General features: G+C 40.0%; 1 long non-coding RNA gene across 3 annotated transcripts; it reads left to right on the top strand.

Annotated features, from left to right (window-relative positions):
- The first annotated feature begins 707 nt into the window (after nucleotides 1-707).
- On the top strand, nucleotides 708-27,588 carry LOC103017777 (uncharacterized). 3 transcript variants are annotated; one of them, XR_451726.2, is made up of 5 exons: nucleotides 708-943; nucleotides 7,003-7,052; nucleotides 17,358-17,434; nucleotides 26,405-26,566; nucleotides 26,721-27,588. It is a non-coding gene; the product is annotated as an uncharacterized LOC103017777 (long non-coding RNA). The 3 variants fall into 3 exon arrangements; XR_451725.2 differs by having other exon boundaries at nucleotides 26,405-27,588; XR_451727.2 differs by lacking the exon at nucleotides 708-943 and adding an exon at nucleotides 4,209-4,506 and having other exon boundaries at nucleotides 26,405-27,588.
- The last annotated feature ends 282 nt before the right edge of the window (nucleotides 27,589-27,870 follow it).

Genomic DNA, 27,870 nt, shown 5'->3' on the forward strand with positions numbered 1-27,870 from the left:
TTTCCTTCCCACACCTACCTGACATAATCATGATTCCTGGGACTGCCTGGGTGTGGCTTGAGTTTAACCAGGACTAGGTGTATGAAATAACTTTTTAAATGCAAGTTTGGATGGAAGAATCTGAGAATTGTGTTCTTAGCTAAAAGGAAGGGGAAGCCATCATGATTCCTTTTGTTTGTTTTCACTTCATGAATCTCTGGTTTCTGCAGTCCCAGAGTTATAGCTTCGGGATTAATCATGACAGAAAGGAAGAGAATAGCCCAGTTTTGACACAAGCATGGTGATTAGGAAATGGAATTTTTTTGTTCTTAGTTGAGGGATCAGCTAACAGCCTTGCTTAAATGCTAATTTGCTCAGTGCTACCTGTAAGAGAAAGCTCACCTAGGGTCTTCAGTCTAGGCCAGGGGTTGGCAAACTTTTCCTGTCAAAGGCCGGGTGGTAAATATTTTAGGCTTTGTAGGCCATATGGCTTCTGTCACAACTCTCAGCTCTGCCACTGTAGTGAGGAAAGTAGCCACAGACAATGCCGAAGTGAAAGAGCATGGCTGTGCTCCAGTAACACTCTATTTATAAAATAGGTGGTGGCAAGATTTGGCCTGAGAGCTGTAGTTTGCTGACTGCTGGTCTGGGCAATAACTAATAATAGAGAAGTGGCTTGGGGTGCACATGACTTCAGTATTAGACTATTATCTACATTCCCCCCCACCTCCTAGTTTTTCATCATGTTTGCTTCTAGGTACCTTCCTACAAATATAACAGAAAATTATAGTACCCTCCAAAGTTTGCAAGTTTTTTATTTAAGAAATCCTGCCATGTCAAGGTGAATAAAGGAAGTGTCAAAAGTCATTATGGGTATGCTGGCAAATATGTATGTTGATGGACTGGATAAATGCTAATCATGGGACAGTGGATGATCACATAAAAAGATATATTTCACATGCAGGTAAGAAATTTATATTTTTCGTTCTTTTGGTGTACCCAAGAGAGGACTGCTTTTTGTTTTGTTTCTTTGTTTTTCCTGCACGGCTGTGAACACTCGAGTTTCTCTGTTCATGTCCCATTGACTTTCCAGCTCTGGCTTTATCATTGCCCAGAGGTTATGATGATGCACTAAGAACCATTAGGTGTTAGGCTGCCTTTCTATTTTTTCAAAGTTGAGAAAACGCATTGTGTTCGACCCCTCTTATGCACTTGTTCATATTTTCTCAGTCTTGCCTGTTTCTTGTTCTAGCTCTGCAGAGCCCTGAGTGAATTCACCAGGTACAACCTGACAGCATCTTACTCCCCACCCAGGGCTTTCTAGTTGAACACTGCCATGAGCACCCATGCCCACTGCTTCACAATCCACGAGTAGTGTACTTTTAACAAATGGGCATGGGAGCTAGCGGATAAATTCTTTACATTTCTTCCCCATGTGGGACAATCCTGAAATGCTGCTTATACAACTTCTGAGGGACGCAGTCCTACAGATCAAGCAACCTGTCACACTTAGTGGTATGGCCAGTTCAATGATCCATCAATATATTGGCTCTCAGTCCTTCTGTGCTCCACTTGGCTTTTTCCTCCCTCCTGCTCCCTGGGATCTTACTCTCTAATTAAAAGCTAGCTACAAGTGTTCTGGCTCAGGCTCTGCTTTCTGGGGAACCCAGGCAATGTCTCTGCTCTAGGTAGAAACAGCTTACATACCAAAGGAATTGCCGGACCTAAGAGAACGAACACATGCAGGAGGGGATCCTGTGGGTATTTTGTGGGGAGGAAATACAGGTGTGGGATATAAGCCTGGGGGAAGCTGCCCCTCGGCTGGATTACTCAGCAGTTTGCTGGCACTAAGGATCCCATTCTTTGTTGTAAGGGAGGTGGTGATCACCCTGGCATGCAGCGGTATTGCAATTATTCATGCTTCTTTCACCTGTGGTTCACTGGGATGCTGTGCAAGTGGAAGAAGAAGTCCTGGGTCATGTGGTAACTATGCTGATGGAGCAGTGTGGGGCATGACAAGGACAGTGGAGTGCTATGGCTTCTGTTAACTGCATTACTCTTTTTTTATACAAATTTTTTAAAACTTTATTTTTTTGAAGTATAGTTGATTTACAATGTTGTATTAATTTCTATTGTAAAGCAAGTGACTCAGTTATACATATATGTACACTTTCTTTTTCATATTCTTTTCCATTATGGTTTATCACAGGATATTGAATATAGTTCCCTGTGCTATACAGTAGGACCTTGTTCTTTATCTGTTCTCTATATAGTAGTTTGTATCTGCTAATCCCAAACTCCCAATCCATCTCTCCCCCAACCCCTCCTCCTTGGCAACCACAAGTCTGTTCTCTACGTCTGCGAGTCTGTTTCTGTTTCATAGATAAGTTCATTTGTGTCATATTTTAGATTCCACATATAAGTGATACCATGTGGTATTTGTCTTTCTCTTTCTGACTTTCTTCACTTAGTATGATAATCTATGGGTCCATCCATGTTGCTTCAAATGGCATTATTTAATTCTTTTTTATGGCTAAGTAGTATTCCACTGTATACATGTACCACATCTTCTTTATCCATTCATTTGTCGATGGACACTAAAGTTGCTTCCATGTCTTGGCTATTGTAAATAGTGCTGAAATAAACAAAGAGGTGCAAGTATCTTTTTGAATTCTAGTTTTCTCCAGATATATGCTCAGGAGTGAGATTGCAGTATCATATGGCAGCTCTATTTTTAGTTTTTTGAGGAACCTCCATACTGTTTTCCATAGTGGCTGCACCAATTTACATTCCCACCAACAGCATCTCTCCACATCCTCTCCAGCATTTACAGATTTTTTAATCATGGCCATTCTGACTGGGTGTGAGGTGGTACCTCACTGTAGTTTTGATTTGCATTTCTCTAATAATTATCGCTGTTGAGCATCTTTTTATGTCTAACTGCATTACTCTTAAAAACAAGTAAAAAAGGACAGTAGTAGACTTGTACAATCAACTTCCAACTCATAACATGCTTTGAAACCAGAAGGCCTCTATGACAGCTCTGAAGGAGGCTGTCATCTCCTGCAGCTTCAGGAAGGCTGCATGGAATTTTAAGGATCTAGTTATAAGGGTGGCAGAACTACAAATGAGGCCGAATGAATAACCCCAGCCGGTCTCCTTTGTCAGAGTCAAGGCCCTTATAGGAAACAAGTGGGACCCTGAAGCTTGAGATGGGCCCATGTGGTGAATGTGCCCGAGAACAGTACATCCCCAGATTCTCCTGAAGCCCCCAGGTTGGCAGAAGCAGCCATGGCAGACGGTGCAATGACCTCACCTGAGGCACATCCTTGAAAGATAATGCTCATTCTCAAGATCTGCCCCTCCCACAACTTGTAACTTGCAAGCTGATAAATAAAGTAAGGTCTCAGCACAGCCTAAGAGGGGGAGAAATAGCTTAGATGCCAAAAGTATTGTGGGTCCTGGAGGAACCCGTGTAGGAGGGAATATTGTGGGTGACTGACTGGGGAGTCTGGATGGAGAAGTTTTATTGACATGGGGCACTCACCTGTGATCTGGGCTCAATGTTCTGGCAGTAACATCTGGAATCGGCACAGAAAGCCATGGGAACTGCCTCTACTTCACTTCTCTTAGTGCTTCCTCCTCTGAGTTTCCTGATGATTTCACTTGTGTCTGAAGGGCCCATTTGCCTGATGCTCTCACATCTTAGGAGTTTGCCCAGAATGCAAAGTAACCACTGGCTGATATTTGTTCTGCCTTATTTTTGTGAGTCCGTAGGAGGGAAGAATGGTGTACTCTGCTCTGCATTTTCTAACACATCTTCATCTCAGTCCTGGCACGGGTGCCTCCCTTCTCTGTGAACAGCCTTGGCCAGCAGCCTCGGGAGGTGTTGAGGATGTAACTCATAGCAAGCAGAATGTGACACTGTCACGGAGGCTCAGGGTTTCCAGCTGGGTATGTGGCATCTCAGAAGGTGGCAAGAATTCAGTTCCAAATCTGATCTCAGACTTGGAACCAGGTCCTAGAAATCCCTTCTTGACAGAGTCACAGGAATGGTGGGGAAAAAATGAGGAATGTCATGGCAAATCAGGATGTCCTCTCCTTGCTCTGGCCTAGTGCCTTAAAGGGAAGGTATACTACTCACAGCTAACCCGTGTCCCATCTAATGTTGGTGTGAATAATTATTACTTTCCCTCCAGTAATAGTCCTTCCAGCTCATTTACCCAGCAGTAAAGATTCTGATTCAGCATTGTCTTTTTTTTTTTTAAACCAGCCTCTAGGATTTTTCTATTACTTTTCTTGATCATGTAAGTTTCATGCTTCAGCTGTTCATGCTTCTATAACTGCATCTGCATTTCTGTCTCTAGTCCCAGGCTGATTTCAAACAATATCATCAGTGTTAGAGCATTAGAAGGAAAAAAAAAAGAAAACTGCAAGTAGATTGAGTGGCAAGAAAAGAATGAGACAACATCTGGGCCATCAAAAGCCCCTACTGCTCAAACCTCCTGGTTCGCAAATGAACTTATAGTGAGTTTATTCACATATTTTCATTTGAATGGGTCCCCTAGCCTCCTTCCTAGTTTTGAGGCAGTGATAAAAAATATTTTTTCCCAGCGTGTTTTTTTTCTTCCTGATGAGCTTCCATTAGCAGCTGTAAACTTCTTAGGGCTTGTTGAAAAGCTGTGAACTTTGTTACCTTGAAACCTACTTGACGAAAAAAAGGAAGTTGTGCTTAACCTCTCTCAGCAACTCTTCAGTTGCTTTTATTCAAAGGTTCAATCCTTAGTTTGGCTCTTGTAGTCAGAAAATTACACCAGAGAGGAAATACACATGAGCCTGCAGTGCTATAAGTGCATTCCAGTCTCAGAACTATGACCACACGATTGTTTTCATCTCTATTTTGTGGTAATCCATGAGAAAAAGAGAGGATTATGTAAGAGAAGAAGTATTCATAATGCATGAGCAAGGCAATGTTCGAGTCTTCATTCTACCATCATTAGTTGTGTTATATTGAATAAGTTGTTATGCCTCTCTGAGCTTCCTTCTGTCAGTTGTAAAACCTTGTTGGGCTGGTGCAAGGTTAAAGGTTGTTAAGCAGCTCACATGGAGCACGTAGTAGGTATACAGTATATGACTGTTGTTATTAGGCAAGTAGGCAAGTTGTGTATATGTCGATGCTTCTGCACTTAGTGTCTGTTAACTTGCAGTCTTGGATTGGGTTTGCGCAGTACATCAAAAAACAGACTTTAAAAGACCAATGAGAATCTCATGGAGAGAAAGAAAAAGCATCAGTACCATTTAATACTATCAAACAAATTTTTTTGATATGCTGAGAAGATCCTCCTCAAACAACATCATCAATGAAATGGGCAAATCATTAGATTAGGATATATATCATCAAAGCATAATCAACTTATTTGCCCATCACAGCTATTACACAACACACAGAAGAATAACAACTAACATTTATGGGTCACTTTGTATGTGCCAAGTGCTTGATGATCAGTACTTCATCTAACCCTCACAACCATCCTGGGAAGCAGGCACCGCTACCACCTGCCTGTTCCCAGGGAGGACCCTGAGCCTGGGAGAAGACAGATAACTGACTCACCTAAAGTCTCACAGCAGATGGTTGAGGAGCAGCTGGGCCTCAGCCCGGATCTGTTTGACTCAAAGTTCTTACCCAGGCTTCTGTGCGTTACCACCATGACCTTTAACACCAGGTGAGCACCAATACTGCCTTAGGTGTAGCCCTACTGGGGGACCCTGCCAGCCATATTGGAGCCTGAGGCAAAAGACAAATATGTGTCTCTAGATACACTAATCAAAATATCTTCCCATATTTTGAAACAAATGGAAAAAGTTAATAAAAGCTCTGCAGTGAAAAACCAAGACTATATATAAAGCCCTGTGTTCCCCAATCTGTTTTCACGCTATTGTCAACCCTCATAAACATGCGGGGTTGGAGACACGATGACCCCAGTGCCTGGGAACCTTGGACTGATTGGGAACTAGTGTTTCTGTTGCAAAATAACACAGAGTACTAAACAAACAAACAAACAATAGCAGCCTACCTTTATTTAAAATTTTGATTTTTTTTTCATTATGGATTTTTTGGTATTAACTTTGCTTTTTTAAAAAATACTGCATTAAAATGTTACATATCTTGATTATAGAGTTTTTTTGATGCCCCTTCAAATTTTTGTGCTTGAGATAAGAGCCTCACATATCCCACCCAAATCTTGGCCCTGCTTAGTTGGCATCAAATTTCAAGGAGAGAATTGTCTTTGTTTTAAAAAAAAATTACCTGGTTGAGGGGATGGTGAGGGATGAGACTCTAAGGGCAGAAGCAGCCAACAGTGAGCACTAAATTGAGCTGCAGGGCCAAGGAGGGGACTTTGATTTTGTTCTCTTCGTCTGAGAGGAAGAGGGAAAGGGAGAGAAGGAAGGAAGGATGGGGATGCAGAGCCAGTGAAATGAAGAGGAGCTGGGCTGGGTGGGGAGCAGGGCCAGGAACACTTCCTGGTGTTACCATGGCTGCAGACAGCTGTAAGAATGATGCCATTTATGTTCCATTTGAGAAGGCGTGTATCCTTGTAGTGTGAACCATCTTTGCCTCACTGAAATCTTCACTAAATCATGTTTAACTCACACACATTTCGGGTTGTACAAATCCAAAAAGAGACTGAGTTCATGCTTCATGAGTGTTGTGGGGAACAGATCAATTTCAGCAGGAGCCTGGAGGCAGAGGGCCTAGGAGAACCTGACCCCCTGGGAATTTGCACAAATCGTGGGAAAGTCTTAGTATATCCATGGAGAGAGAAAGTGGGGTCGGATTGAGGAGTCAGTCTTAGAGATATCTTGAGGGGCAGGGAAAACCCTAAGGCTCTGATTTTTTCCTGAAAATAATTCTGGCAGAAGCTCAGTGGATGAGATTCTAGAAAGGGTTATGGCTTGAATCTAGCTGCTGGCTCACAGGATTTCAGATTTGTTAAATGTTTTTTTTGTTTCTCCTGTGTTTAGGTCCAGGATCACTGTCTTACTCAATGCCTGACATGCGCTTGGAGAATTTAGTAAGTTGTCCTACCCTTCCTGCTCCTCTTCCGTTTGGTCTTACCTCCTCCCAACTCGGATGTGTCTAGCTGGGGAGGTAGCAAGAGGAGTGTCATGTGCTACCTTAGCGATTGTGTGGGACACAGGCTATCAGCACCCCTTCTGTTCTACCCCAAAGGTTGTTCCTCCCTAACCTGGGTAGAGGGACACCATTAGGGAGCACAGCATTCCTCAAGACACGGGGGTCTTCTCCCTGCCCCCATCCATTCCATTTAGTGTTCCACGGAGAAGCAGGGAAAGACGACCCTCCAGCCTGTCTCTGGTAGAGTTCTGCTGGAGGATGGAAGTGGATGAATCCCTCCTCCTTCTGGAGTTTCCCTGCTGCTCTGGTCTCTGCTTGATAAACCTTATCAGACTATTAGGCAAGTTTATGAAATTTTTATTGAAGGGACAAGGGAGTCTCAGAAGAGTTGTTCTGTGTGAGCTTTGTCTTACTCAGAACTGCACAAATGGGGAGGCCTTTTCAGGCTTAGAATTTTGCTAGGAGGGCGTTTCCTCCTTCTCTCCAGTCTCCACTCCCACGGGGCACCCCCTCTTCAAGTTCCTGAATCAGGCACACTCCCAAACCACACTCTGTGGGATTCAGGCAGCAGCTTTGCCTGTTGGGGGCTTCCTGCACCTGCAACAATGGCCAGTGTCTCAGGCTTCCCCAAGGGCTGCAAGGAGGTGTGGGGTGGCCTCTGGTCCCGTACGTGAGGGTCAGTGTGGGTGCTCTGAATGAGGATCTGTTTCCCTAGGAAGAAGTTTCTGTGGCCAATTTTCTTACTCAGCTCCTTAATAAGTAAGCCACCACGCCGGGGTAAGCATTCATTTTTCTTAGAAACCACACAGTTCAGTCTCATAGGAGAAGGAATGTGTCCCCCATCCAGCTTGGCTTTGGCCTTGCAGTTTTTAGAATAAGTCCCATCATTGCTGGGCTGAGAAACATTTGGCTCTTTCCTGCCTCACCTGGGCCTAGCTTGTTTTAGAGAGAAACCATGTCTGCTCTAAACATTATTCTTACTATCTGAGATACGGCACCAATTCTAATCACACCTCATTAATTCAACTCATCCCTTTGCCAGTTAATAAAACCACTCATGATTTGGGAGTGAAGAATATTTTGCACACCTTACCCAAAATAAAAGTTCTTATAAGCACACAATCACTGTTTGGGGCATGAAGTAGTTCTTGTCCCAAGTTGATTATTTCTTCTTGGAAATAAAGTTAAACATATAATAGAGTAATAGCATGGCCTTGTGTCCCCAGTTGGCCCCTCAGCACATGCACACACTTCTTTTACCCACCATACCCTAGTGGGGATATTCTCTGCCAGCCACGTCATTTTCCTTTCTGTTCCCCAGGTGTGCTGTTTCTATTCCTTTACAGATGAATGTAAACATCTCTAGCAGTAGACCTACAAGAACAATGTTTCCTTTACCATTCAAAGTGGATGTACACTGTCCTCCAAAATGACTGGTTGGAGATATGTTGCTTCTCTTGCATTTATTAAATGTTTCTAACCGGTACCTCAAGACTCTACCCTTTCTTCTGTGAAGATCTGACCATTATAGAGTTGCAATATTAATAAAAATGGACTGTTCACAAGGTGCCAAGAGCTGGGACCAGACTTTTATGTGTTGAGAGATGTCCTAATTGAATACAAATCTCTGGAGTCAGAGAGTCTAGGATTCGAGCCTTGGCCTTGTCACGTACTTGTTAGGTGACCTTGAGAAAAAGCTTAAACTCTTTAGTTTACATATCCGTAAAATCAGGATACTTACAGTATTTTCTTCATGGAGTTGATGTAAATATCAGGTGAGTTTATGTACGAAAAACATTTATGATATAGTAATTAGAATTAGTAATTCTTCCATAAGAACTAGCTGTATTATTATAAATAGTCTATCTGAAGTCACACAACTACGAGGTGACGGGGCAGGCCTGGAACCCAGCTCTGGCTGACTCCACTATTCCATAGCCACTTTCCAAAACAAGATGTAATTTTTCTTATCTGTTGGAGATGAGTGTCTCTTCTTTCCTCAAATTGAGGGGGGCGGGTAGGGTCATCAGATCCCCCTTTTTCTAGGCTGCCCTTTTCCTCCACACACTTACAATCGTTCCTCCCTGGAGGAGGAGGAATGATTCATCTGGTTGGTAAGTTTTGGTGAACTAACTGAGCATGAGTGGCTGAGGCCTCTCCTCTACCTCTTGTTTGCCATCTGGCTGCCTGCAGAGGGTTTACATTCTCCCTGACAGGCACCCAAGGGATGGTTGTCCTCCAGGTGTCCAGGGCTGCCTGTGCCTGTGTAGACGTGTGTTCTCTTCTCATGTCTGATATTAGTAAGTCCATTGTGCTGAATACCTGAGACCTATCCTCCTATGTAGGCTTCATCAGTAATAAGGCTGATATTTCAATATTCATCTGCCTGTCACCTATGTTTATGTCTTAACTGGTTCTGAACTCAGGCTTGGAAAAGGGAATGCTATTTATAAACTCTTCAGACCCCAACAGTATCCTTCAAAAAGGCCATCAGTTCTATTGATTCCCTAGTCCAGGTTTCTCCTAAATGTAGTTCCTTCTTCTGGCATTTCTGATACTGCCTTGGTGTAGGCTCTCAGCAGTATTGCAGTAGCCTTCAAACTGTTCTCATTGCTAACAGTCCTGCCTCTATTTCAGCCCTTCCCTCTTCACCTCATATCTGCACCCTAGAGTGCAGATATGATTCTGACACACCCCTGCTTACAATCCTCAAGTGATTCCCTGGGACCTCCGGACAAGTAGTTCCTTAGTGCAGAATATAAGGCCTTCAACATCTGGTTGCCACTCCCCCTTCTTAGTCACTTGTCTGCCTTAAGAAGCCTCTGTTCCAACCAGTTAGAGCTGGTTGTTATATTCTTGGACACAACAGGTTCTTCCCTTCCTCCATGGTTTTGCAGATACTGTTTCCTCACAGTAGAATGCTCTCCCCTCTGTACATGGCTGCAATGAATTCTCAAGCCGTTAGCCTAAGGGTTGTCTCCCACAGCAAGCTTTCCCTTACCCATTGACTCCATTCTTCTTTCAACTTACCTTGCAGAGTTGCTGATGTTTTTCCTTGTCTGTCTGTCCTTGTAGTGAGTTTTTTTTTTTAACATCTTTATTGGAGTATAATTGCTTTACATTGTTGTGTTAGTTTCTGCTGTATAACAAAGTGAATCAGCTATACGTATACGTATATCCCCATATCCCCTCCTGCTTGCGTCTCCCTCCTGTCCTCCCTATCCCACCCCTCTAGGTGGTCACAAAGCCCCGAGCTGATCTCCCTCTACTATGCGGCTGCTTCCCCCTAGCTATCTATTTTACATTTGGTAGTGTATATATGTCCATGCCACTCTCTCACTTCGTCCCAGCATACCCTTCCCCCTCCCTGTCTCCTCAAGTCCATTCTCTACATCTGCGTCCTTATTCCTGTCCTGCCCCTAGGTTCTTCAGAACCTTTTTTTTTTTTGATTCCATATATATGTGTTAGCATATGGTATTTGTTTCTCTCTTTCTGAATTACTTCACTATGTATGACTGACTCTAGGTCCATCCACCTCACTACAAATAACTCAATTTTCTTTCTTTTTATGGCTGAGTAATATTCCATTGTATATATGTGCCACATCTTCTTTATCCATTCATCTGTCAATGGACACTTAGGTTGCTTCCATGTCCTGGCTGTTATAAATAGTGCTGCAAAGAACATTGTGGTACATGACTCTTTTTGAAATATGGTTTTCTCAGGGTATATGCCCAGTAGTGGGATTGCTGGGTCATATAGTTCTATTTTTAGTTATTTAAGGAACCTCCATACTCTTCTCCATAGTGGCTGTATCAATTTACATTCCCATCAACAGTGCAAGAGGGTTCCCTTTTCTCCACAACTTCTCCTGCATTTATTGTTTGTAGACTCTTTGATGATGGCCGTTCTGACGGGTGTGAGGTAATACCTCATTGTAGTTTTGATTTGCATTGCTCTAATGATTAGTGATGTTGAGCATCCTTTCATGTGTTTGTTGGCAATCTGTATATCTTCTTTGGAGAAATGTCTATGTAGGTCTTCTGCCCATTTTTGGATTGGGTTTTTTGTTTTTTGGATATTGAGCTGCATGAGCTGCTTGTATATTCTGGAGATAAATCCTTTGTCAATTGCTTTATTTGCAAATATTTTCTCACATTCTGAGTGTTGTCTTTTTGTCTTGTTTATGGTTTCCTTTGCTGTGCAAAAGTTTTTAAGTTTCATTAGGTCCTATGTGTTTATTTTTGTTTTTATTTCCATTTCTCTAGGAGGTGGGTCAAAAAGGATCTTGCTGTGATTTATGTCATAGAGTATTCTGCCTATGTTTTCCTCTAAGAGTTTGATAGTGTCTGGCCTTACATCTAGGTCTTTAATCCATTTTGAGTTTATTTTTGTGTATGGTGTTAAGGAGTGTTCTAATTTCATTCTTTTACATGTAGCTGTCCAGTTTTTCCAGCATCACTTACTGAAGAGGCTGTCTTTTCTCCGTTGTATATTCTTGCCTCCTTTATCAAAGATAGAGTGACCATATGTGCCTGGGTTTATCTCTGGGCTTTCTATCCTGTTCCATTGATCTATATTTCTGTTTTTCTGCCAGTATCATACTGTCTTGATTATTGTAGCTTTGTAGTATAGTCTGAAGTCAGGGAGCCTGATTGCTCCAGTTTGTTTTTCTTTCTCAAGTTTGTTTTGGCTATTCGGGATCTTTTGTGTTTCCATACAAATTGTGAAATTTTTTGTTCATTTCTGGGAGAAATGCCATTGGTAGTTTGATGGGGATTGCCTTGAATCTGTAGATTGCTTTGTGTAATACAGTCATTTTTCACAATGTTGATCTTCCAATCCAAGAACATGGTATATCTCTCCATCTATTTGTATCATCTTTAATTTCTTTCATCAGTGTCTTACACTTTTCTGCATACAGGTCTTTTGTCTTCTTAGGTAGATTTATTCCTAGGTATTTTATTCTTTTTGTTGCAGTAGTAAATGGAACTGTTTTCTTAATTTCACTTTCAGATTTTTCATCATTAGTGTATAGGAATGCAAGAGATTTCTGTTCATTAATTTTGTATCCTGCTACTTTACCACATTCATTGATGAACTCTAGCAGTTTTCTGGTAGCATCTTTAGGATTCTCTATGTATCGTATCATGTCATCTGCAAACAGTGACAGTTTTACTTCTTCTTTTCCAAATTGGATTCCTTTTATTTCTTTTTTGTCTCTGATTGCTGTAGCTAAAACTTCCAAAACTATGTTGAATGATAGTGGTGAGAGTGGGCAACCTTGTCTTGTTCCTGATCTTAGTGGAAATGGTTTCCGTTTTTCACCACTGAGAATGATGTTGGCTGTGGGTTTGTCATTTATGGCCTTTATTATGTTGAGGTAAGTTCCCTCTATGCCTACTTTCTAGAGGGTTTTTATGATAAATGGGTGTTGAATTTTGTCAAAAGCTTTTTCAACATCTATTGAGATGATCATATGGTTTTTATCCTTCAATTTGTTAATATGGTGTATCACATTATTGATTTACGTATATTGAAGAATCCTTGCATTCCTGGGATAAAGCCCACTTGATCATGGTGTATGATTCTTTTAATGTGCTGTTGGATTCTGTTTACTAGTATTTTGTTGAGAATTTTTGCATGTATATTCATCAGTGATATTGGCCTGTAGTTTTCTTTTTTTGTGACATCTGTGTCTGGTTTTGGTATCCTTGGTGGCCTTGTAGAATGAGTTTGGGGGTGTTCCTCCCTCTGCTATATTTTGGAAGAGTTTGAGAAAGATAGATGTTAGCTCTTCTCTAAATGTTTGAGAGAATTCACCTGTGAAGCCATCTTGTCCTGGACTTTTGTTTGTGGGAAGATTTTTAATCACAGTCCCAATTTCAGTGCTTGTGATTGGTCTGTTTATATTTCCTATTTCTTCCTGGTTCATTCTCGGAACATTGTGCTTTTCTAAGAATTTGTCCATTTCTTCCAGGTTGTCCATTTTATTGGCATATAGTTGCTTGTAGTAATCTCTCATGATCCTTTGTATTTCTGCAGTGTCAGTTGTTACTTCTCCTTTCTCATTTCTAATTCTATTGATTTGAGTCTTCTCCCTTTTTTCTTGATGAGTCTGACTAATGGTTTACCAATTTTATTTATCTTCTCAAAGAACCAGCTTTTAGTTTTATTGATCTTTGCTATCGTTTACTTCATTTCTTTTTCATTTATTTCTGATCTGATCTTTATGATTTTTTTTTCCTTCTGCTAACTTTAGGGTTTTTTTGTTCTTCTTTCTCTAATTGCTTTAGGTGTAAGACTAGGTTGTTTATTTGAGATGTTTCTGGTTTCTTGAGTAGGATTGTATTGATATAAACTTCCCTGTTAGAACTGCTTTTGCTGCATCCCATAGGTTTTGGGTCATTGTGTTTTCATTGTCATTTGTTTCCAGGTGTTTTTTGATTTCCTCTTTGATTACTTCAGTGATCTTGTGGTACTTAGTAGTGTATTGTTTATCCTCCATGTGTTTGTATTTTTTACTGTTTTTTTTTCCTGTAATTGATATCTAGTCTTATAGCGTTGTGATCGGAAAAGATTCTTGATACAATTTCAATTTTCTTAAGTTTACCAAGGCTTGATTTGTGACCCAAGATATGATCTATCCTGGAGAATGTTCCATGAGCACATGAGAAGAAAGTGTATTCTGTTTTTTTTGGATGGCATGTCCCATAAATATCAGTTAAGTCCATCTTGTATAATGTATCATTTAAAGCTTGTGTTTCCTTATTTATTTTCATTTTGGTTGATCTGTCCATTGGTGAATGTGGGGTGTTAATGTCCCCTACAATTATTGTGTTACTGTCGATTTCCCCTTTTATAGCTGTTAGCATTTGCCTTATGTATTGAGGTGCTCCTATGTTGGGTGCATAAATATTTACAATTGTTATATCTTCTTCTTGGACTGATTCCTTGATCATTATGTAGTGTCTTTCTTTGTCTCTTGTAATAGTCTTTATTTTAAAGTCTATTCTGTCTGATATGAGAATTGCTACTCCAGCTTTCTTTTGATTTCCATTTGCATGGAATCTCTTTTTCCAACTCCTCACTTTCAGTCTGTACGTGTCCCTAGGTCTGAAGTGGGTCTCTTGTAGACAGTATATATATGGGTCTTGTTTTTGTATCCATTCAGCCAGTCTATGTCTTTTGGTTGGAGCATGTAATCCACTTACATTTAAGATAATTATTGGTATGTATGTTTCTATTACCATTTGCTTAATTGTTTTTGGTTTGTTATTGTAGACCTTTTCCATCTCTTGTGCTTCCTGCCTAGAGAAGTTCCTTTAGCATTTGTTGTAAAGCTGGTTTGGTGGTGCTGAGTTCTCTTACCTTTTGCTGTAAATGTTTTAATTTCTCTGTCGAATCTGAATGAGATCCTTGTTGGGTAGAGTAATCTTGGTTGTAGATTTTTGCCTTTCATCACTTTAAGAATGTCCTGCCACTCCCTTCTGGCTTGCAGAGTTTCTGCTGAACTCTGATGATCAGCTGTTAACCTTACGGGGATTCCCTTGTGTGTTATTTGTTGCTTTTCCCTTGCTGCTTTTAATATTTTTTCTTTGTATTTAATTTTTGATAGTTTGATTAATATGTGTCTTGGCATGTTTCTCCTTGGATTTATCCTGTATGGGACTCTCTGCACTTCCTGGACTTGATTGACTATTTTCTTTCCAGGGAAGTTTTCAACTATAATCTCTTCACATATTTTCTCAGTCCCTTTCTTTTTCTCTTCTTCTTCTGGGACCCCTATAATTCGAATGTTGGTGCATTTAATGTTGTCCCAGAGGTCTCTGAGAATGTCTTCAATTCTTTTCATTCTTTTTTCTTTATGCTGCTCTGTGGTAGTTATTTCCACTATTTTATCTTCCAGGTCACTTATCTGTTCTTGTGCCTCAGTCATTCTCCTATTGATTCCTTCTAGAGAATTTTAAATTTCATTTATTGTGTTGTTCATCATTGTTTGTTTGCTCTTTAGTTTTTCTCAGTCCTTGTTAATTTTTTGTTGTATTTTCTCCATTCTATTTCCAAGATTTTGGATCATCTTTACTGTCATTACTCTGAATTCTTTTTCAGGTAGACTGCCTATTTCCTCTTCATTTGTTTGGTCTGGTGGGTCTTTACCTTGCTTCTTCATCTGCTGTGTATTTCTGTCTTCTCATTTTGCTTAACTTACTGTGTTTGGGGTTTCCTTTTCACAAGCTGCAGGTTCATAGTTCCCATTGTTTTTGGTGTCTGCCCCTAGTGGCTAGGGTTGGTTTAGTGGGTTGTTTAGGCTTCTTGGTGGAGGGGACTGGTGCCTGTGTTCTGATGGATGAGGCTGGATCTTGTCTTTCTGGTGGTCAGCACCATGTCCGGTGGTGTGTTTTGGGGTGTCTGTGAACTTATTATGATTTTAGGCAGTCTCTCTGCTAATGGGTGGGGTTGTGTTCCTGTCTTGCTAGTTGTTTGGCATGGGGTGTCCAGCAATGGAGCTTGCTGGTCATTGACTGGAGATGGGTCTTAGCGTTGAGATGGAGGTCTCTGGGAGAGCTCTCGCCAATTGATATTACGAGGGTCCAGGAGGTCTCTGGGGTACCAAAGTCCTGAATTCAGCTCTCCCACCTCAGAGGCTCATGCCTGACACCTGGTCAGAGCACCAAGACCCTGGGTCATCCTGGAGTAGATGGACTGAAGCCAGGAGAAAGCTAGAGGATGGGAGAACTGTCAGACGGCTTGTTTGATGAAATAAGACAAAGGATGGTGACATTGTGTACCCAGGCTCTACTCGCAAAGGGGAATGGGGTGCCTTGAGAAGCTGAACATGCACTTCCACAGACAGTAGTGAGTATCTTTAATACTGAACCCTGAGTTCCAGTTTTTTGTCCTCAGGAGAAGTTGTGTGTTTACACCTTTTTGGCTCAAGTTGATGAACAGGCAAATCACAGCAAAGGAAACCTAAGTAGTCAAATAACCTTTGAAAAGCTGCTCAGCCTTACTGGTGATGAGAAAAAGTTCAAATTAAAACCACAATTGGAAGCCATTTCATACTTTTCAGAGTGACAGAAATTAACAAGTCTGATCAAACCAAATGCTGGTAAGATGTGGACAGCAGATCCTTCCATGCACTGGTGATGGAAGTGGCAACTACAGCAATCACTTTGGAGTAATTCTACAGCAGCAAGTAAATTTGAAAATGTGAGGGTGTTATGACCCAACAATTCTAGTTATTCTGGACAAATTCTTGCACAAGAAGAAAAATACAAGTATGTTCATTGTAGCATTATTTGTAATTATAAAAGTCAATGATGAATTAAATGCTCATCAACAAAAGAATAAATAATATATCATGATGTGTTCACGAAGTGGGATATTATATAGCAGAGAATATAAATAAGCTAGAGCTAAAGTTATTAATCTGATAAATTTCACACCATAATGAGTGAAAAATCAAATTGTAAAAGGATACTTGCAGTGTATCATTACTTAAAGTTTAGATAAGCATACAAAACAATATCATATATTATTTAAGTACACCAACATATGTAGAAAAATACAAAGGGATACTCATAAGTGATAAACACCAAATTCAGGTTTATGGTCATCTCTGGGAGGGAGAGAGTGAAATGAACATAGGAGCCTAACTGTATTTGTAATGTTTTATTCTTAAGCTGGGTAGTGGGGACATAGATGTTCACTCTTTTATTCTGGTTTTTTTTTTTATAAATTTATTTATTTATTTATTTGTTTTTGGCTGTGTTGGATCTTCGTTGCTGCGTGCAGGCTTTCTCTAGTTGCAGTGAGTGGGGGCTACTCTTCGTTGCGGTGTGCGGGCTTCTCATTGCAGTGGCTTCTCTTGTTGCGGAGCACGAGCTCTAGGTGCACGAGCTTCAGTAGTTGTGGCACATGGGCTCAGTAGTTGTGGCTCGCGGACTCTAGAGCGCAGGCTCAGTAGTTGTGGCACATGGGCTTAGTTGCTCCATGGCATGTGGGATCTTCCTGGACCAGCGTTCGAACCTGTGTTCCCTGCATTGGCAGCAGATTCTTAACCACTGTGCCACCAGGGAAGTCCCACTCTTTTATTCTTAATTACTCTATTATTTTTTGTACTTAATCTTTTCAAATGAGCAAATCTTTCATTACTAAAAGGCCCAGGTTTTGGAATTGGGCTTGAATTAAAATCCTTATTCTTCTCTTTGATATCATGATTTGACTATGTTTTAACAGGATCACTGTTAAATAGACTGAAGAGCATCAAAAGAAATTGCGGAAAGACCAGATAGGAGGCTTTTGTGGGAATCTAGGTGAGTCTCAATTTCCCCATCTATAAAATGAAGATAGTAATTCCTTATTCCACAGGGTTATAGTAAGGTCAAATGAGATAATTCAGGTCAAGTAGATAGCTCAGTGTCTGGCACATGTATTGAACATTCAATTAATATTATCTGTAATAAACCTAGAAGGCTCTTGATCCACGCTTGTTAAATTTCAAATGAAATATTGTCAGTTGTCATAGGGGGTCAGGGAGTGGGGGAAACGGGTGAAGGTGGTCAAAAGGTACAAACTTCCAGTTATAAGATAAATTCTGGGGATGTAATATCTACCACGGTGACTATAGTTGACAATACTGTATTATATATTTGAAAGTTGCTAAGAGAATAGATCTTAAAAGTTCTCATCACAAGAAAAAAAATTGTGTTTATGTGAGGTGATGAATGTTGACTGGACATATTGTGATCATTTCGCAGTATATACATATATCAAGTCATTATGTTGTATGTCTTAAACTTATACAGTGTTATGTGTCAATTATATTCTCAGTAAAACTGGAATAAAAGAAATAATATTGGTTATCAGCAACAAATATAGCATCAGTTCCCTTCCTGCCTACCAGACTCCTCAAAGCCTCAGCCCAAAAGTTGAATGATGAGTTCAGTTTTTCATGTTTAGAATTTAATTATGTCTTTTCTTTAGGTCATGGCCACACAGGTCAGTATTTGCCTTTAAGGTTGGGTTAACATGTCTCCAATTTCTTAGCTAATTTAGATGATTGAGGTGCTCTGGGCAGGGCCTGTCTAAATACATGGTTTGTTCAACACAGAGGAGAGTCTTGACACATTCAGTGTTCTCTCTCTCTCTCTCTCTCTCTCTCTCTCTCTCTCTCTCTCTCTCTTTTTCACACACACACATTCTGCAGTCCATCCTGCACTTTGCACTACTCTTCTTGCTTTTTTAGTGGCTTTCAGGTTACTGTAAGCTGAGTCCTGCAAACTGAATCCCTTCAGCCCACGTCTCTCTATTGCCCATGGTAGCCTCCCTTTCCAGCCTTTCTCTGCTCCAGCAAAACCAAGTGATGTGCTGTCCCACCTCCACACCTGCGCTGCTGCATCAACAGTCAGGTGTTGGACAGCCCTGGAATATGCAGGCCTCCTTGTCAGTCTGACCTCTCATGGCGGATGGAGGAACCAAGGGAACGTCTCCCGTGCCTGCTGCAGAGAATAATGTAAAGAGCAGTGCGGTAGAACCCAGGCAGATATCAGAAAGCTGGGTCAGGCAACATGCTGGATTTTGTAATGAATTTTGTAATAATTCCTTCCTACCATTTTATTGAATAATACCTGTAAAATCAATTATGAACATCATGACTTAATTTTCTAATTAATTAAAACCGTGTGGAGGATCTAAAAGTCTTAGGAAACAAATCTTTCTGTGCTGCAAACCTTGCTCAAATATTCTGGAGCTGGAATTCCAGGGTTCAAATCCCAGCTCTGTCTGTACACAGAGAGGTAACTTGTGACCTTTGGTAAACCACTTCAACTCCATGACTCTTTAAAATGAGGGGATTAATAGTGCCTATTTCACAGGTTTGTTGTGAAGATTAAGTGATTGATTATGTGGAATCTCAAGTGATATGTGTAATCTTAAGTGAAGATTATGTGTAAATCATATAGTGCCTAATAATAGAAAGTGTGCAATAATTACTAGCTATTATTCTCCGCCTAATCTGATGGGACCAGAGAAAGTCTTTGTGTCTTCATATAAGAAGTTCATATTTTAAAAACACAGGCATGAACACTATGATGGTAATCATTTTATAATATATAAGTGTATTGAATCAACCCTATATACCTTAAACCTATGTAATGTTATATGTCAAATTTTATCCCAATAAAGCTGGAAAAATAAAAAATAAAAGTGCAAGCATGATTTGATTATGTTTTAACAGGATCACTGTTAAATAGACTGAAGATTATCAAAAGAAAAGGAAACCAGATAGGAGTCTTTTATGGGAATCAAGGTGAAAGACTGTGGTGGAAGGTGAAGGACTGTGGTGGTTTTGACAAGATGGTAACAGTTGAGGTAGTGAGAGGTCTACACAACATCTGCTAAATAATCTGTGCTTTGTGGTACCCATCTTTATCACGAATCAAGTGTCTTTGTGTGTGTTGTGTGTATGCACATGTATGTGTATCTCTGAGCTCTATTCTATTGTTTATCTATGTATTTCTTTCTCAGTGAGCACCATATTATTTTTAATACTAAGGTTTTGTGATATGTGTTAATATCTGGTAGAGTGAGTCCTCCCTTTTTGCTCTTCTTTTTCAAAGTTGACTTGGTTATCTATGTTCTTTTATTTTGCCGTAAAAATTTGGAATAAATTTATCAACTTCCTCAAACTGGAAGTTTTGTTTGGGATTATACTAAGTCTGGAAGTTAATTTGGAGAAAATTGACATCTTTACTATGTTGCTATCACATCCATGAACATGGTTGATCTCCCCAATTTATTCATATCTTTTATATCCTATAATTAGAGTCTTAAAATATTCTCTATAAAGGTCTTATATGTTCTTTCTTAGGTTGATAATTCATAAATACTTTCTTGTAAAGTGTATAATGGTTTTTATGAATTGATTTTGTTTCTAGAAACCTGGTTGAGGTTTCTCATTGCAGCTTATAATATTTCTCTTTATTTTATTGGGTTTTTATATGTTCTGCAATTTATTAGTTTGGAGCTGAAGTTCATAGTTCTTGGCCTGAAAGTTGAATTTCCAATTTTAATAAAAATGAAAAGTTCAAGATCCCTCCTTTTCATAAGGATAAACAAGATATACAATTCCAGGATCTTAGCAAAACAACAACTAGGAATAAGTATATGTCCCATTATAATTACATCAAACCACATTCCCAAACACAGTAGCTTTCTTACTGGTAGTGATAACAACAGCAACAAAACAACACTAATCTTTCAGCTTATATATATTCTCAGCATAGTAATTCAGAATCAGATATGAATATCTCAGTTCTTTACATGTTTAAATTCGTTACACTGCAGCTAAATATCATGTTTTAATTTTTTGTTCATACTACACAGTTGTCCTTACTGATAATATGAATATTAATGTTATATTGTTTTCAATTTTGTTCATATATTGCATACATCAGTTTAACACAAGGCAGGATTTAGAATTATTTATCAATAGTAAAATTTACCAGGTATCTAAATATTTAAACACCAGACTGTAAAAGGAATCTATTTTCAATTTTGTTTATTTACATGTTTGCTCACATAAAAGGATACAGAAGTCTATCAGTTTTTAACCAACTCAGAATTACAGTTCTTCAGATTTAAAAGAGATCATCATTTGTATAGATTTACAGTGAAGAATAATTGTGAATTTCTGTGAATTATTCAAATAACAGTTTATATAGTCACATCACATTTTAGTAAATATAAATACTCAAACTTGGTAGTAATTAAAAAAATTTCTAACAGTACTAACTATTTTTCTGCTTAATAAAATACCAAGGGATACCATTTCTAGTTGGGGACAGTCCAATGTAAACACTGGCGTAACAATTTGTTTCTAGATCATTCATAAGAACACTCACACAAATTCATCCTCTGGGACATTACATTCTTCTGTTTAGGAGTTTGAAATGTTCCAAAGGAAAGGAATAAGTTGTATGCCAAAGATGTCTCTTGAAAAATTAGAAGCAGCGTAATTGATCAAAACTAAGGAAATAATTACATAAATTATGGCATGTCCACCTGATGAAATACTGGGCAACCATGGTAATTTCAAGACTATACAGCCTATGAAAAAGTATCTATGTTGCTGAGTAAAGTAGGAAAATCTATCAAAATTGAACAAATACAGGATCTTGACTATATATCTAAAATAAGAAATGAAATTAATTGTTACTAGGCTGGTGAGGTCTTGGGAGACTCCTTCATTCTCCATATTTCCTGTGGTAGTATTAATAATTGCCACAAAAATGTCTTGAGTATCTACTTTTGTGCTAGGTACTGTACTAGATACTTTGTATACATGATTTCTAATCTTCACAATAACCTATATCAATACTTCTCAAGCTTTAGTGAGCATCAGAATCCTCTGGAAAGCTTGTTAAAACACAGATTTCTGGGCTCAATCTTCAGAATTTCTGATTTAGTACAGCTGGTTCAGGATTCAAGAAGTTGCATTTCTAACAAATTCTTAAAAATGTTGATGCTGCTGGTCCAGTGCTATAGACTGAATGTTTGTGTCCACCCAATATTCATATGTTAAAATCCTAATCCCCTATGTGATGGTATTAGGAGGTGAGTCCTTTGAGAGATGATTAGGTCATGAAGATTAGGATTAATGCCCATATAAAAGGATTAGTGCCCATATAAAAGAGTAGGACTAGTGCCCATATAAAAGAGGCCCAAGAGAGCTTCCTCGTCCCTTTTGCCATGTGAAGACACAGTGGAAAGATGGCTATCTATGAACTAGGAAGTGGGTCTTCACCAGACACCAAATTTGTGAGTGCCTTGGTCTTGGACTTCCCAGCCTCCAGAACTGTGAGAAATAAATTGCTGTTGTTTACAAGCCACCCAGTCTATAGAACTCTGTTATAGCAGCCTGAACAGACTAAGACATTCAGGGTCTACACCTTTAGAACCACTGATTTATAATAAAGGCATTTCTCCTGTTTTGCAAGTGAGAAAACTGAGAGTCAGAGATCAAATAACAAAGCTAGTAAGTTGTAGGGCCAGGATTTAACCACAAGTTTGACTAACTCCAAAGTCTGTCCTTTTTGCTCTATGCTTCACTTGTTCTTTAAGTGTGATCCTATCGCTCAATCACAGAGTGTGTCAGTTATCTTGCCAGGGTCATCCATCCAGGGTGCTGCACAACTAGATGACTGGTCACTAGGCGACTCCACAAGATGGCATATACTTGGAGGAATCAGAGTCTGGCTCTTTGGGCTCCAAAATTCAGAAGCTGAGATCTTATTCATGTTCCTGAATTGACTGGACTTATGGGAGATTCCTTGTATGAAAAAAACTCTCAACAGGCTGATGTATAAAGTCAGGGTGCCTGCTTAATAATTTACTATGAGAAATGTGATTGCCATGGGACCAGAAATTCCTGGTTGGCCTGACCAGGTGTGCTTTCCCTGGAGACATGTTATGTGCATGAGAAATGAAATTATCAGAAGGCTGCTTGGTGACCATGGAAGCAAGACTAGGGGACTTAATATGACTCAAATATTTCATGTCACTAGCTCTGTTGGCATGTACCAGTGCATATGTTTCCAGAAAAGAGATAACACATCAGGTGGATTAGTATTCATGTTGGACTGACCAAGTATTCACTGGTCCCTGGATGCTGCTCAAATGGGTCCACACTATTGGCTGCCAGGAGTCCCTTCTCCCACAGGTTTCTAAAACCAATTTACCTTCTTTCAGACTCACTGTGTTTTAGTTGTCTAAATAGCTTCAATCTGATGAAAATCAATACTTGTAAGTCTGTTTAAGTCTGTGACCATATGGGCTGAATGTTTATGTCCTTCCTAAATTCGTGTGTTGAATCCTAACCCCCAAGGTGATGGTATTAGGAGGTGGGGACTTTGGGAGGTGTTTAGGTCATGAGGGTGGAGCCCTCATGAGTGAGATTAGTGCCTTTAACAAAGAGGCCCCAGAGAGGTCCCTTGCCCCTTATGCCATATTAAGTCACAGTGAGAAGACAGCGTCTTTGAGGAAGTGGGCCCTTATCAGACACCGAATCTGCTGGCACCTTGATCTTGGACGTCCCTACCTTCAGAACTGTGAGAAATTTCTGTTGCTTTTAAGTTACCCAGTTTATGGTATTTTTGTTATAGCATTCTAAAAGGACTAAGATAGTGAGCAATTTTTCTCTTTAAGATGACTTTTACACATGTCTACTCTGATCTATTTTTATTTAGAATTATAGTTTTACTCTTAGGAAGAAATCTTATTTTTATCAGAAATGGCTTGATTCTTGGATTGCATGGGTAAATACATGGAGGTATTAGTTTTCTTGGCTTTATGGTTATGAGCCCCAAAGTTTAGAGAAAGGATAGAGAAAGGATTATAGTCAACATCCGGAGGCATCTCCAAGACTCCAAATCTGAGACAGCTAGTGAGAGTCTGAAAGCCCTATGCTGGCCAGCACAGCAGGGCTTGGAGTAAGAGGTGTAAGTGATGCTCATCAATGACAACAGATTCAAATCAACACATTCAATTTGTTGGCACACATGGGTGATTGCCCTTGTGGGGTTGCTGGCTCAGACATGCCCTTCACATGTGCTTGTTGCATTCTGTAGACCAGTGGTTCTCAAAATGTGGCACGATTATGGGCTGAATTGTGTCCCCTCCCAAAATTCATATGTTGAAGTCCCAACTGCTAGTCCCTCAGAATGTAACTGTATTTGGAGATGGAGCCTTTAAAGAGATAATATTAAATGAGATCATATGGGTAGGCCCTAATCCATGTGGCTGCATTTGGAGATAGGGCCTTCAAAGAGATGACTGAGTTAAACTTAGGCCCCTAGTAAGGCCCTAATACAGTATGACTGGTTTCCCTATAAGAAGAGAGAGACACACCAGGGATGCACACACACAGAGGAAAGGCTGTGTGAGGACATAGCAGGAAGGTGACCATCTGCAAGCCAAAAGAGGCCTCAGGAGACACCAAACTTGCCAACAACTTGATCTTGAACTTCGACTCTCCAGAACTGTGAGAAAAATAAATCTCTGTCATTTAAGTCACCCAGTCTGTGGTGTTATGTTATGGCAGGGCTAGCTGACCGATACAGGTTCCCTTCAGCAGCAGCACCTGGGAGTGGGGCCCAGCCATTTGAGTTTTAGCAAGCCTTCCAAGTGATTTTGGTTCTTGTTACAGTTTGAGAACCACTGTCCTACACCTTTATGTCTAAGTTACTTGGAGAAGGGACTCTAACATTTAAATATGTTCTGTATGCTGACAACATAGACATTAATGTTCTATTGTCTGTATAATCCTTTTTTGACAATACTATACAGACATTTTACATTAGCAGTCTCGATGAGCGTTAACTAGGGCATGTCCATGATGATCATGACCAAAGAGGGTTATTGGGTTTCACACTTTTGCAGAGCATCATGGACTTAAGAGCCTGAACAATGTGCATTCAGATCACTTATGAGCTGTGTGACCTTAGGCAAGTTACTTAGTCTCTCTGTGCCCAGTATCCTCATTTACACAATAGGGATAATGAAAGCATCATCTAACAGGCTTGTTAAGACGATTAAAGCACTTAGAACCCTGCTTGACACAGAGTAAGGACTATGTAAGTGTCTATTAAATGAAATGACTAAATGGCTTCATTAGTAAGAGGAATAATTTTTTGAGCAGTTTAGAAAGCAACTGGAAAGGTTTGGGTAGGCTTTGGTGACTTCTCTTGGAGGCAGTCTATGAAGGTGTCTGCATGCTTTCTACTTTATCACCTCCTAAGGATGACTTGCCAGTGAGCACTTTATAGTTAACCCCTGTCTAGGAAGGCCACTTTCTCAGGTGTTCCTCAGAAGTGCCACTAGAGGTAACAGAACCCCAACATGGTTAGTATAAAGCTATTACAGAGTGTTTCCATCAGTTGTTTCTGGTTGATGGTGGTAAAGAATTGCAGATTTTCTCTCAGAGAAGATAGTTTCTTGGTGTGATATGGATCAATGTAGACATCTGTCTCCAGGTTTCACTTATTTTTTCTTCCAGGAATTCTCAAAAATTACCCCTTCCTGGGAGAGGACACTGACTAATATATATGTGACTGCTTCACTATTGCTCTTGAAATCTGTGTCTGCTCAGAAAAAAAGTCTTCACCTTGTCAGCTCCCTTTTGGGGGAACTTTTAGAGCTTGAATTTCAGGACATTCCAGTTTAGAAGTTTCTTTAATTTGTTATGCTTCTCTTTATGCCCAGAACTGCATTTTTAATATCTAGGCAGATGGTGTGTAAATGCTCAGGAACTTTACACCCACAGTTCGCTTGGTCTGCTAGTAGGGCATTTCTTCAGAGTACAGATTTTCTTCATTCTGATTATGACATAACTGCTAGCTTTTCATTGACCAACTTGGAGGAATTTAGGTATAACCTACCTGTGTTTGCACCTTAAGCGGTTGTTTCCAGCTCTTATTTCTTGCAATTTGATATGTATTTCTTTTTTTTTTTCTCAACCAAATCTTGCAATATTTTCTATAGATATTTCATTAAGGGGGAATAGACATTTAGGTCCTGAGTGTGTGAAAAATGAACTTATGCCAAATTATGCTCAAGGTCTTTAGGTGATAATGTGTTCTGAATAATGAAATAGAGGGTTTTTTCTTTGTTACAATAGAGAATAAGGCTGCATGGTTTTAGGTCAGGTCTTTTGGATATGAGGATTTGACTTGGGACCCAGGTGCACATTGGCCAACCTACTGATGAAGCAGATTAGAATTTCTAAGGCTTAGTTGTTTTTTACAAATGTGAAGAGTTAACTTCTACAATCCCTGCTCTTACTATCAGTCTTTTCGAAGACAAATATTTATTAAATATTCCTTATTTACCTCGCATTGTATTTGCTTCTGTGAGGGACACAAGACATGTAAGACATGGCTCTTGTCCTGGAGAAGCTTAAAAATCCAGGTAAAGGTACAGAACTAATATGCATGGAGAAATTTAATGCAGAACTATATGCTAGAGGAGAACAATTTTTTTTCCCATCTCTGGCTTTTTTGAGGAGAAATTTTCCTGAGCACAATCCAGGCTTCTCTCTCCCTTTTATTCACTCCCTCCCCAAAGTATGTTTTTCACCTGGGTACATATTTATCCCTTGCCCTGGTCCAGGGCTGCCTGAGATTGGGGCAAGTCTGCCTAAATAAATCTAGGGGTTAGTCCTAGAAAAACCACTTGATAATAAAGCTGATGTTTTGGCCTCCATATTTATTCTTTGTTTTAACTCTCAGTTTTTTACAGAAACCAGGTTAGGAAGAGACCTGAACAGTATATGATACTGCAGCTAACATCCATGGTAATTCAGTGGGCTGTGCGTGGCTGGGGAAGACTTCGTGAAGATTCAGTGGGGTTGGATCTTGAAGAATGACTAGGACCTAGAAAACAGAAAGAAGGTTTGGAGTCTTTTCAGCCCCACTTGCAATCTCTTTAGCTTTTAGAGTAATGTAGTGGGGAGAAATAGCAATGATTTTCTGATTGTAGATGACTTCATGAACATCACAAAGGAAAAGAAATTGAGTTGAATGCCAGACTTTTGTAATTTCCTAGGTTTGTGGATAGAGGCAAATTATGTTCCTGACTGGTCGAACAGCAAAACCTTCTCTCAAGAAGTGTCATTTGCCCAAACCCACTAGCCAAACTCATCCAAGTCCTTGGAGAAATGGCTCCGTCAGCCAGAGGATGCTGGTGCCTTCAAGTCCTACCCACTGAGAGCAGGAGGGGTAGGAGGCCGCCTCCTAGAACCACTCAACATCTTCAGTGCTTCTCACTTCTTCAGGGTCTTTAGGGCGGACACTGAGAATCAGTTGCCAAACATGAAGCACGGCCTTCTGAAGACATGTTTGAAGGTGGCTCCTCCGCCTGCTGTGGGACTGTAGGCAAATCGCTAAGTGATCTTACTCCTCTTTGGTCAGACGCTGGAATGGGTGCAGGTTCTTGAAGACCACTGCCAACTCTGGGACAGAGCTTTTATTAGAAAATTTGTGTTCACCAACAAGTTCCTGGAGTTCTATAAAACCTTGTGGATTTGCATACAAACAAAGGTAACTGTATCAAAGGCTTTTCATTTCATATCGTGAAGTGTGTTGTTATGCACAGTTCATTCTATTAAAAAACGAAACATGTAGAACTAAATTAAAATGCAGAGTGTGGATCCCTCAGGGGGGACTTCTGAAATACTTGGCATGAAATGTTGCATAGATTTCTTGTTAACCAGAAAATGATTTTAGCGAGCAACCCTTCCTGAGGCCTCGGGAAGGAGCTGCGGCGTCGTGAGCCTCTGAAGCTGCAAGGTGGGTGCTCGATATTACACACATTTATCTCGGTTGCCAGAAACTCTACATTGCCATCTGTCTCAAGCTTCGCCAGAAGCTACCTGTAGCTTAAAGGCAAGAAAGGTCTTGACAACAAGGGGGCTTAGGGGAATAATGTGGAAATAAAATATTTGCAAGTTTTTTGTTAACTCTCCTCTTGACACTGTGTGAGGTGTTTAGCTCTTTCTCAGGTTTCATGCCGTGAGGATACTTTCTTTTGTTTTTTTTTTTGAGGATACTTTCATGATGATTTTTTAAAAAGACAGAATCAATTTCCTTTGGCGGATGCAGTCATAACACAGTGCCTAGGAATACAGTTATCAGCCCTTATATTCGAGCTATTTGGTAGTGCTCTCGATGGAGAAGTGAACAGCTGGGGGAAGAGG

Source organism: Balaenoptera acutorostrata, chromosome 12 (assembly GCF_949987535.1).
Source record: "Balaenoptera acutorostrata chromosome 12, mBalAcu1.1, whole genome shotgun sequence".
Lineage (NCBI taxonomy): Eukaryota > Metazoa > Chordata > Mammalia > Artiodactyla > Balaenopteridae > Balaenoptera > Balaenoptera acutorostrata.